Genomic DNA, 11,607 nt, shown 5'->3' with positions numbered 1-11,607 from the left:
ATGAAACAAAATTTCATAAAGAATCTAACAACATTGATTTGGCATTGTGAATGTTGATACTTCTTTCTACAAGTTTGGTCAAAGTAGAGATACTTTGACTTCAAAGAAAACTTATATGCAGACTAAAAAAGACTGGAGTCAATTCGGCTTGTCTTGTCAGCAGCCTCACAACGCTACATTTTATCCCCACGCAAAGAGAGAATAGTACGCCTACTGATCTATCCCCCACACAAAGTCCACACACTTTAATTTCCTATTGACATTTTAGAACATTCATACCTTTGAAAGCTGAAATTCTGTTTTTGAAATGTTTTATATATTCCAATTCCTGGCGACGAGATCTTCAGAAAAAAGATGAAACTCGGATACTATTCAAATTAGTCTAAATTTCAGTATTTCATTCATTTTCCAATTAATTGAAATGAGTGAAATCATTTTTCTAAAGGAGTGGAATTTTTTTAATGAAGTGAAATTATCTTTTCATATGAGTGAACTTATTTTTTTAAAATGAGTGAATTATTATTTTTGACTAAAGTGAAATCAGTTTTTTGTAGATGGGTGAACTCAAATTTTTTGAATGAGTGAAATGAACGAGTGAGATCAGTTTTTTGAATGCAGCGAAATTGGTTTTTTGAGATGAGTGACTTGGTTTTTTTAAATGAGGAGAATCAGTTTTTGAAATGATTGAAATCAATTTTTAATATATATGATCTAGCGTCCCCACCTCTGTTAAAGGTTTTTCCTTTCTCACTTTTAGGTCACTACCAGCCAAGGTTGCCAGAATCGTTATTTCGAATAGAATCGGAGCTACGATGGTAGGATCACAATCATAGAATCTTAACTACTAAGATGATAGAAACGTAGATTCAACGTACATGATGAATTTGATAGCATTGATTCTTATTCTAGATTTTGATTAATAATTTTATAAATTTTAATGTTATAGTAAATATTTTTATATGTAGCAAATATCTCGTTACATATGAAAGAAATTTTTGTTAAGTTCCAAAATATACAGGATGAGTTCTAAACAACAAGATATATGCAAATCCTACAGATGCATTCATCGGCCATTGGCTTTGGCTAGTCGGACGATCCCACTGTCTTGCCCAAACCAAGCTTGCTTTTTTTTGGGACGACTGCCCACTAAGTAGACGGACGGATAGCTGCATAGACAAAGGAGTGATCAATTTTTCAGAATAACGTTGATTCTAGAAACATACAGAGAGACGACTGACTTGCTCTGTCATAGACACGGCAATTACGCGTACGCGTACGCGTACGCCCCTTGACGTGACATGATGCCCAACTTGCACTGCAAAGGACCCGGCTATATATATGATACTCATTCCCTATGAAATGTAGGGGGATTCAAGCAAAGCAGTAGTCACCATCAGGCCAGTGTTCCTCCTCGGTCTAGCCCTCTTCTTCCCTTTTCATCTCTCGTTTGAAGTCTTACTGAGTTCGAGTATATTTATTTTTAGGACAGTGCTAACTTCCTGCCGGCAGGAATTCTGGAACAGATCCGCACACTATCCAACCGAGTGCATGTGCGATGCCTTCACATTATTTCACTTTCTCCGGCATGTGCGTAACATTCCCTTTTGATTAGAGTAACTAATTACTACATGCATGTATTAAAAGACAGAATTGATGATGTCACCAAAGATTTTTCCTAATGAGAAAATTCAAAATGTTTTGTAGCTCAAACCGTCACTCCGATTGAAAAACCGTTTTACATAAAAGATTCGTTGCGAAGAGACCTTCGAAACTAGATCCACATTGATATGTTCCGACGACTTTTTTTGGGATGAAAAGTTATCAGGCTCAGGCTAAGCAAGTTATCACGTCTCTCGTTCATATGTTACCATCTTATTTATATAGAAATTACTGGGGCATATAAATGGTCAACCAACCTTCTCCCCACGTGCAAATAAACTAGAGGATATAATTGCTGATGTCATCCTAGATTCCTCCCTATTTCAAAACTTCAAAATGTTTTGTATCTCAAACCGTCAGTACGATCGAAAACCTTATTTTCACATAAAAGATTTGTCGCGATGAGACCTTCAAAACTAGATCCCATATTGATATGTTCCAATGACTTATTTCGGTCAAAAGTTACCACTTCTGTGCTAAGTTATCATGCATGTGCTGTTGGGGAACGTAGCAGAAATTCAAAATTTTCCTACGTGTCACCAAGATCTATCTATGGAGAAACCAGCAACGAGGGGAAGGAGAGTGCATCTACATACCCTTGTAGATCGCTAAGCGGAAGCGTTCAAGAGAACGGGGTTGAAGGAGTCGTACTCGTCGTGATCCAAATCACCGGAGATCCTAGTGCCGAACGGACGGCACCTCCGCGTTCAACACACGTACAGCCCGGTGACGTCTCCCATGCCTTGATCCAGCAAGGAGAGAGGGAGAGGTTGAGGAAGACTCCATCCAGCAGCAGCACGACGGCGTGGTGGTGGTAGAGGAGCGTGGCAATCCTGCAGGGCTTCGCCAAGCACCGCGGGAGAGGAGAAGTACTTGGGAGAGGGGGAGGGCTGCGCCAGAACTTGTGGTGAAGCTCCCATGCGCCTCCCCACTATATATAGGGGTGGAGGGGCTGGTTTCTTGCCCTCCAAGTCCATTGGGGCGTTGGCCAAGGTGGGAGGATAGAAATCCCATCATTTCCTTCCCCACCGATTGTTATCCCCCCTTTTTAGGGATCTTGATCTTATCCCTTTGGGATATGATCTTATTCCTTCTAAGGGGGGATCTTGGTGCGCCTTGACCAGGGGTGTGGGGCCTTGCCCTCACTACCCACGTTCATGTGGGTCCCCCCATGCAGGTGGGCCCCACTCCGGAACCTTCTAGGACCTTCCCGGTACAATACCGAAAAATCCCGAACATTTCCCGGTACAAAATAGGACTTCCCATATATAAATCTTTACCTCCGGACTATTCCGGAACTCCTCGTGACGTCCGAGATCTCATCCGGGACTCCGAACAACATTCGGTAACCACATACAAACTTCCTTTATAACCCTAGCGTCATCGAACCTTAAGTGTGTAGACCCTACGGGTTCGGGAGACATGTAGACATGACCGAGACGTTCTATGGTCAATAACCAACAGCGGGATCTGGATACCCATGTTGGCTCCCACATGTTCCACGATGATCTCATCGGATGAACCACGATGTCAAGGACTCAATCGATCCCGTATACAATTCCCTTTGTCTAGCGGTATTGTACTTGCCCGAGATTCGATCGTCGGTATACCGATACCTTGTTCAATCTTGTTACCGGCAAGTCTCTTTACTCGTTCCGTAACACATCATCCCTTGATCAACCCCTTGGTCACATTGTTCACATTATGATGATGTCCTACCGAGTGGGCCTAGAGATACCTCTCCGTTTACACGGAGTGACAAATCTCAGTCTCGATTCGTGCCAACCCAACAGACACTTTTGGAGATACCTATAGTGCACCTTTATAGCCACCCAGTTACGTTGTGACGTTTGGTACACCCAAAGCATTCCTACGGTATCCGGGAGTTGCACAATCTCATGGTCTAAGGAAATGATACTTGACATTTAGAAAAGCTTTAGCATACGAACTACACGATCTTTGTGCTAGGCTTAGGATTGGGTCTTGTCCATCACATCATTCTCCTAATGATGTGATCCCGTTATCAACGACATCCAATGTCCATAGCCAGGAAACCATGACTATCTGTTGATCACAACGAGCTAGTCAACTAGAGGCTCACTAGGGACATATTGTGGTCTATGTATTCACACGTGTATTACGATTTCCGGATAATACAGTTATAGCATGAATAAAAGACTATTATCATAAACAAAGAAATATAATAATAACACTTTTATTATTGCCTCTAGGGCATATTTCCAACAGTCTCCCACTTGCACTAGAGTCAATAATCTAGTTCACATTACCATGTGATTAACACTGACAGGTCACATCACCATGTGACCAACATCCAAAGAGTTTACTAGTGTCATTAAACTAGTTCACATCATCATGTGATTAAGACTCAATGAGTTCTGGGGTTTGATCATGTTCTGCTTGTGAGAGAGGTTTTAGTCAACGGATCTGTAACATTCAGATCCGTATGTACTTCGCAAATCTCTAGGTCATATTGTAAATGCTGCTTCCATGCTCCACTTGAAGATATTCCAAATAGTTGCTCCACTATACGTATCCGGTTTGCTACTCAGAGTCATTCGGATAGGTGTTAAAGCTTGCATCAACGTAACCCTTTACGCCGAACTCTTTATCACCTCCATAATCGAGAAACATATCCTTATTCCTCTAAGGATAACTTTGACCGCCATCTGATGATCCACTCCTTGATCACCTTTGTACTCTCTCGCCAGACATGTGGCAAGGCACACATCAGGTGCGGTACTTAGCATAGCATACTATAGAGCCTATGTCTGAAGCATAGGGGACGACATTCGTCCTTTCTCTCTCTTCTGCCGTGGTCGAGCTTTAAGTCTGAACTTCATACCTTACATCTCAGGCAAGAACTCCTTCTTTGACTGATCCATCTTGAACACCTTCAAGATCATGTCAAGGTATGTGCTCATTTGAAAGTATTATTAAGCATTTTGATCTATCCTTATAGATCTTGATGCTCAATGTTCAAGTACCTTAATCTGGGTTTTCTATTGAAAAACACCTTTCAAATAACCCTATATGCTTTCCAGAAATTCTACATCATTTCTGATCAACAATATGTCCACAACATATACTCATCAGAAATTCTATAGTGCTCCCACTCACTTCTTTGGAAATACAAGTTTCTCATAAACTTTGTATAAATCCAAAATCTTTGATCATCTCATCAAAGCGTACATTCTAACTCCGAGATGCTTACTCCAGTCCTTAGAAGGATCGCTGGAGCTAGCATACCTTTTAGCATCCTTAGGATCGACAAAAACTTTCTGATTGTATCACATACAACCTTTCCATACGAAGATTGGTAAGGAAACTCGTTTTGTCATCCATCTGCCAGATTTCATAAATGCAGCTAATGCTAACATGAATCCGACGGACTTAAGCATCGCTACGGATGAGAAAATCTCATCGTAGTCAACTCCTTGAACTTGTGAAAAACTCTTCGTCACAAGTCGAGCTTCATAGATGGTGACATTACCATCCACGTCCGTCTTCTTCTTAAAGATCCATTTATCTCAATGGCTTGCCGATCATCGGGCAAGTCCACCAAAGTCCATGCTTTGTTCTGATACATGGATCCTATCTCGGATTTCATGGCTTCTAACCATTTGTTGGAATATGGGCCCACCATCGCTTCTCCATAGCTCGTAGGTTCATTGTTGTCTAGCAACATGACCTTCAAGACAGGATTACTGTACCACTCTGAAGTAGTACGTATCCTTGTCACCCTACGAGGTACGGCAGTGACTTGATCCGAAACTTCATGATCACTATCATATGCTTCCACTTCAATTGGTGTAGGTGCCACAGGAACAACTTCTTGTGCCCTGCTACACACTGGTTGAAGTGACGGTTCAATAACCTCATCAAGTCTCCACCATCCTCCCACTCAACTTTCCGAGACAAACTTTTCCTCGAGAAAGGACCCGATTCAAGAAACAATCCTTATTGCTTTCGGATCTGAATTAGGAGGTATACCCAACTGTTTTGGGTGTCCTATGAAGATGCATTTTATCCGCTTTGGGTTCGACCTTATCAACCTGAAACTTTTTCACATAAGCGTCGCAGCCCCAAACTTTTAAGAAATGACAGCTTAGGTTTCTCTAAACCATAGTTCATACGGTGTCGTCTCAACGGAGTTACGTGGTGCCCTATTGAAGTGAGTGCGGTTGTCTCTAATGCCTAACCCATAAATAATAGTGGTAATTTGATAAGAGACATCAAGGTACGCACCATATCCAATAGGGTGCAACTATGATGTTCGGACACACCATCACATTATGGTGTTCCAGGCACTATTAATTGTGAAACAATCTCCACAATGTCTTAATTGTGTGCCAAACTCGTAACTCAGATATTCATCTCTATGATCATATCATAGACATTTTATCCTCTTGTCACAATGATCTTCTACTTCACTCTGAAATTACTTGAACCATTCAATAATTCAGACTTGTGTTTTATCAAGTAAATATACTCAACATCTACTCGAATCATCTGTGAAGTAAGAACATAACGATATTCACTGCATGCCTCAGCACTCATTGGACTGCACACATCAAAATGTGTTACTTCCAACAAGTTGCTATCTTGTTCCATCTTACTGAAACCGAGGCTTTTCAGTCATCTTGCCTATGTGGTATGATTTGCATATCTCAAGTGATTCAAAATCAAGTGAGTCCAAACGATCCATCCGCATGGAGTTTCTTCATGCGTATACACCAATAGACATGGTTCGCATGTCTCAAACTTTTCAAAAACGAGTGAGTCCAAAGATCCATTAACATGGAGCTTCTTCATGCGTTTTATACCAATATGACTTACATGGCAGTGCCACAAGTAAGTGGTACTATCATTACTATCTTATATCTTTTGGCATGAAAATGTGTATCACTACGATCGAGATTCAATAAACCATTCCTTTAGGTGCAAGACCATTGAAGGTATTATTCAAATAAATAGAATAACCATTATTCTCTTTAAATGAATAACCGTATTGCGATAGACATAATCCAATCATGTCTATGCTCAACGCAAACACACAATGACAATTATTCAGGTTTAATAATAATCTTGATGGTAGAGGGAGCGTGCGATGTTTGATCACATCAAACTTGGAAACACTTCCAACACATATCGCCAGCTCACCTTTAGCTAGTCTCCGTTTATTTCTTAGCTCTTTTATTTCGAGTTACTAACACTTAGCAACTGAACCGGTATCTTAATACCCTGGTGCTACTAGGAGTACTAGTAAAGTACACATTAACATAATGTATATCCAATATACTTCTATCGACTTTGGCAGCCTTCTCATCTACCAAGTATCTAGGGTAATTCTGCTCCAGTGGTTGTTCCCCTTATCACAGAAGCACTTAGTCTCGGGTTTGGGTTCAACCTCGGGTTTCTTCGCTAGAGCAGCAGCTGATTTGCCGTTTCATGAAGTATCCCTTCTTGCCCTTGCCCTTCTTGAAACTAGTGGTTTCACCAACCATCAATAATTGATGCTCCTTCTTGATTTCTACTTTTGCGGTGTCAAACATCGTGAATACCTCAAGGATCATCATATTTATCCCTGATATGTTATAATTCATCAGAAAGCTCTAGCAGCTTGGTGACAATGACTTTGGAGAAACATTACTATCTCATATGGAAGATCAACTCCCACTCGATTCAAGTGATTGTTGCACTCAGACAATCTGAGCACAAGCTCAACGATTGAGCTTTTCTCCCTTAGTTTGCAGGTTAAGAAAATCGTCGGAGGTCTTATACCTCTTGACGTGGGCATGAGCCTGAAATCCCAATTTCAGCCCTCGAAAACATCTCGTATGTTCCGCGACGTTTCGAAAAACGTCTTTGGTGCCTCAACTCTAAATTGTTTAACTGAACTATCACGTAGTTATCAAAACGTGTATGTCCGATGTTCGCAACATCCACAAACAACGTTTGGGGTTCAGCACCCTGAGCGGTGCATTAAGGACATAAGCTTTCTACTGTCCGCATAATCGCTACTGTCAACTTTCAACTATATTTTCTCTAGGAACATATCTAAACAGTGGAACTAAAGAGCGAGCTTACGACATAATTTGCAAAGATCTTTTGACTATGTTCAGGATAATTAAGTTCATCTTATGAACTCCCACTCAGATAGACATCCCTCTAGTCATCTAAGTGATTACATGATCCGAGTCAACTAGGCCGTGTTCGATCATCACGTGAGACGGACTAATCATCATCGGTGAACATCTTCATGTTGATCGTATCTACTATACGACTCATGCTCGACCTTTCGGTCTCCGTGTTCCGAGGCCATGTCTGTACATGCTAGGCTCGTCAAGTTAACCCTAAGTGTATTGCATGTGTAAATCTGTCTTACACCCGTTGTATGTGAACGTAAGGATCTATCACACCCGATCATCACGTGGTGCTTCGAAACGACGAACTGTAGCAACGGTGCACAGTTAGGGGAGAACACTTCTTGAAATTGTTGTAAGGGATCATCTTATTTACTACCGTCGTTCTAAGTAAACAAGATGCATAAACATGATAAACATCACATGCAATCAAATAGTGACATGATATGGCCAATATTATTTTGCTCCTTTTGATCTCCATCTTCGGGGCTCCATGATCATTATCGTCACCGGCATGACACCATGATCTCCATCATCATGATCTCCATCATCGTGTCTTCATGAAGTTGTCTCGCCAACTATTACTTCTACTACTATGGCTACCGGTTAGCAATAAAGTAAAGTAATTACATGGCGTTGTTCAATGACACACAGGTCATACAATAAATTAAGATAACTCCTATGGCTCCTGCCGGTTGTCATACTCATCGACATGCAAGTCGTGATTCCTATTATAAGAACATGATCAATCTCATACATCACATATCATTCATCACATTCTTCTTGGCCATATCACATCACATGGCATACCCTGCAAAAACAAGTTAGACGTCCTCTAATTGTTGTTTGCATGTTTTACGTGGCTGCTATGGGTTTCTAGCAAGAACGTTTCTTACCTACGCAAAACCACAACGTGATATGCCAATTGCTATTTACCCTTCATAAGGACCCTTTTCATCGAATCCGTTCCGACTAAAGTGGGAGAGATTGGCACCCGCTAGCCACCTTATGCACCAAGTGCATGTCAGTCGGTGGAACCTGTCTCACGTAAGAGTACGTGTAAGGTCGGTCCGGGCCGCTTCATCCCACAATACCGTCGAAACAAGATTGGACTAGTAACGGTAAGCATATTGAACAAAATCAACGCCCACAACTACTTTGTGTTCTACTCGTGCAAAGAATCTACGCAATAGACCTAGCTCATGATGCCACTTTTGGGGAACGTAGCAGAAATTCAAAATTTTCCTACGTGTCACCAAGATCTATCTATGGAGAAACCAGCAACGAGGGGAAGGAGAGTGCATCTACATACCCTTGTAGATCGCTAAGCGGAAGCGTTCAAGAGAACGGGGTTGAAGGAGTCGTACTCGTCGTGATCCAAATCACCGGAGATCCTAGTGCCGAACGGACGGCACCTTCGCGTTCAACACACGTACGGCCCGGTGACGTCTCCCATGCCTTGATCCAGCAAGGAGAGAGGGAGAGTTGAGGAAGAGTCCATCCAGCAGCAGCACGACGGCGTGGTGGTGGTGGAGGAGCGTGGCAATCCTGCAGGGCTTCGCCAAGCACCGCGGGAGAGGAGAAGTACTTGGGAGAGGGGGAGGGCTGCGCCAGAACTTGTGGTGAAGCTCCCATGCGCCTCCCCACTATATATAGGGGTGGAGGGGCTGGTTTCTTGCCCTCCAAGTCCATTGGGGCGTTGGCCAAGGTGGGAGGAAAGAAATCCCATCATTTCCTTCCCCACCGATTGTTATCCCCCCGTTTTAGGGATCTTGATCTTATCCCTTCGGGATATGATCTTATTCCTTCTAAGGGGGGATCTTGGTGTGCCTTGACCAGGGGTGTGGGGCCTTGCCCTCACTACCCACGTTCATGTGGGTACCCCCATGCAGGTGGGCCCCACTCCGGAACCTTCTAGAACCTTCCCGGTACAATACCGAAAAATCCCGAACATTTTCCGGTGGCCAAAATAGGACTTCCCATATATAAATCTTTACCTCCGGACTATTCCGGAACTCCTCGTGACGTCCGAGATCTCATCCGGGACTCCGAACAACATTCGGTAACCACATACAAACTTCCTTTATAACCCTAGCGTCATCGAACCTTAAGTGTGTAGACCCTACGGGTTCGGGAGACATGTAGACATGACCGAGACGTTCTACGGTCAATAACCAACAGCGGGATCTGGATACCCATGTTGGCTCCCACATGTTCCACGATGATCTCATTGGATGAACCACGATGTCAAGGACTCAATCGATCCCGTATACAATTCCCTTTGTCTAGCGGTATTGTACTTGCCCGAGATTCGATCGTCGGTATACCGATACCTTGTTCAATCTCGTTACCGGCAAGTCTCTTTACTCGTTCCGTAACACATCATCCCGTGATCAACCCCTTGGTCACATTGTGCACATTATGATGATGTCCTACCGAGTGGGCCTAGAGATACCTCTCCGTTTACACGGAGTGACGAATCTCAGTCTCGATTCATGCCAACCCAACAGACACTTTTGGAGATACCTGTAGTGCACCTTTATAGCCACCCAGTTACGTTGTGACGTTTGGTACACCCAAAGCATTCCTACGGTATCCGGGAGTTGCACAATCTCATGGTCTAAGGAAATGATACTTGACATTTAGAAAAGCTTTAGCATACGAACTACACGATCTTTGTGCTAGGCTTAGGATTGGGTCTTGTCCATCACATCATTCTCCTAATGATGTGATCCCGTTATCAACGACATCCAATGTCCATAGCCAGGAAACCATGACTATCTGTTGATCACAACGAGCTAGTCAACTAGAGGCTCACTAGGGACATATTGTGGTCTATGTATTCACACGTGTATTACGATTTCCGGATAATACAGTTATAGCATGAATAAAAGACTATTATCATAAACAAAGAAATATAATAATAACACTTTTATTATTGCCTCTAGGGCATATTTCCAACATGTGCGACATATGTTACCATGTTGTTTACACAGATATTACTAGGGCATAGACCTGGTTTATCTAACCTTCTTATCAGGTCGGGTTAAAGTTACTGCAGTGTTTGTGCATGAGTTATCACATATACGATGTGTATAGTACCAAATTATTTACACAAACGTTATAGTACCAAACTATTTACACATAACTTATCAGGTCTGTGATGTGTGATTATCATGCTATTCACACAAAAGTTACTTGGGGGATATTTCATCGACCCGTTCCCTCATGCCAAAAGTAATCAGGACCGAGGTACATAAGTTATCAGGTCTGCTTTTGTGAGTTACCATGTTATTCACATAAAAGTTACCATGGTGATATTTCATCAACCACCCCTGCCCCCGGGCGTCAAAGTTACCGAGGGCATATTTCATCACCCCCCCTCCCCGCGCGAAAATTACCATGAGGGTGCACATAAGTTATCATATCTTCAGGACATAAAAAATATCATGTTATTTGCACAGAAGTTATCGTGGTATGTTTCAACAACTCCCCCATCTCCATCCCCGTAACCAAACCTGGACTAGGGTACAACTATTATCTAAATTGTAGTGTGTAAGTTACCATGCTATTCACGCAAAAGTTACTGAGGGTATATTTCATCAACCCCCCGCCCCAGGACCGGGTTACATTAATTATCAGGTCTGTGATGTGTGAGTTACCGTTCTAGTAACATTAAAGTTACCGTGGGTATATTCCATCACCCACCTGCCAAAGTTATCCTGACTGAGGCACATAAGTTATCGGGTGTACGATGTGTGAGCTACCATGCTATTCACATAAA

The sequence above is a fragment of the Triticum dicoccoides genome, chromosome 2B (genome assembly GCF_002162155.2).
Source record: "Triticum dicoccoides isolate Atlit2015 ecotype Zavitan chromosome 2B, WEW_v2.0, whole genome shotgun sequence".
NCBI lineage: Eukaryota > Viridiplantae > Streptophyta > Magnoliopsida > Poales > Poaceae > Triticum > Triticum dicoccoides.
The sequence above is the reverse complement of the archived record's forward strand: the minus strand, read 5'-3'. Positions refer to the sequence as shown.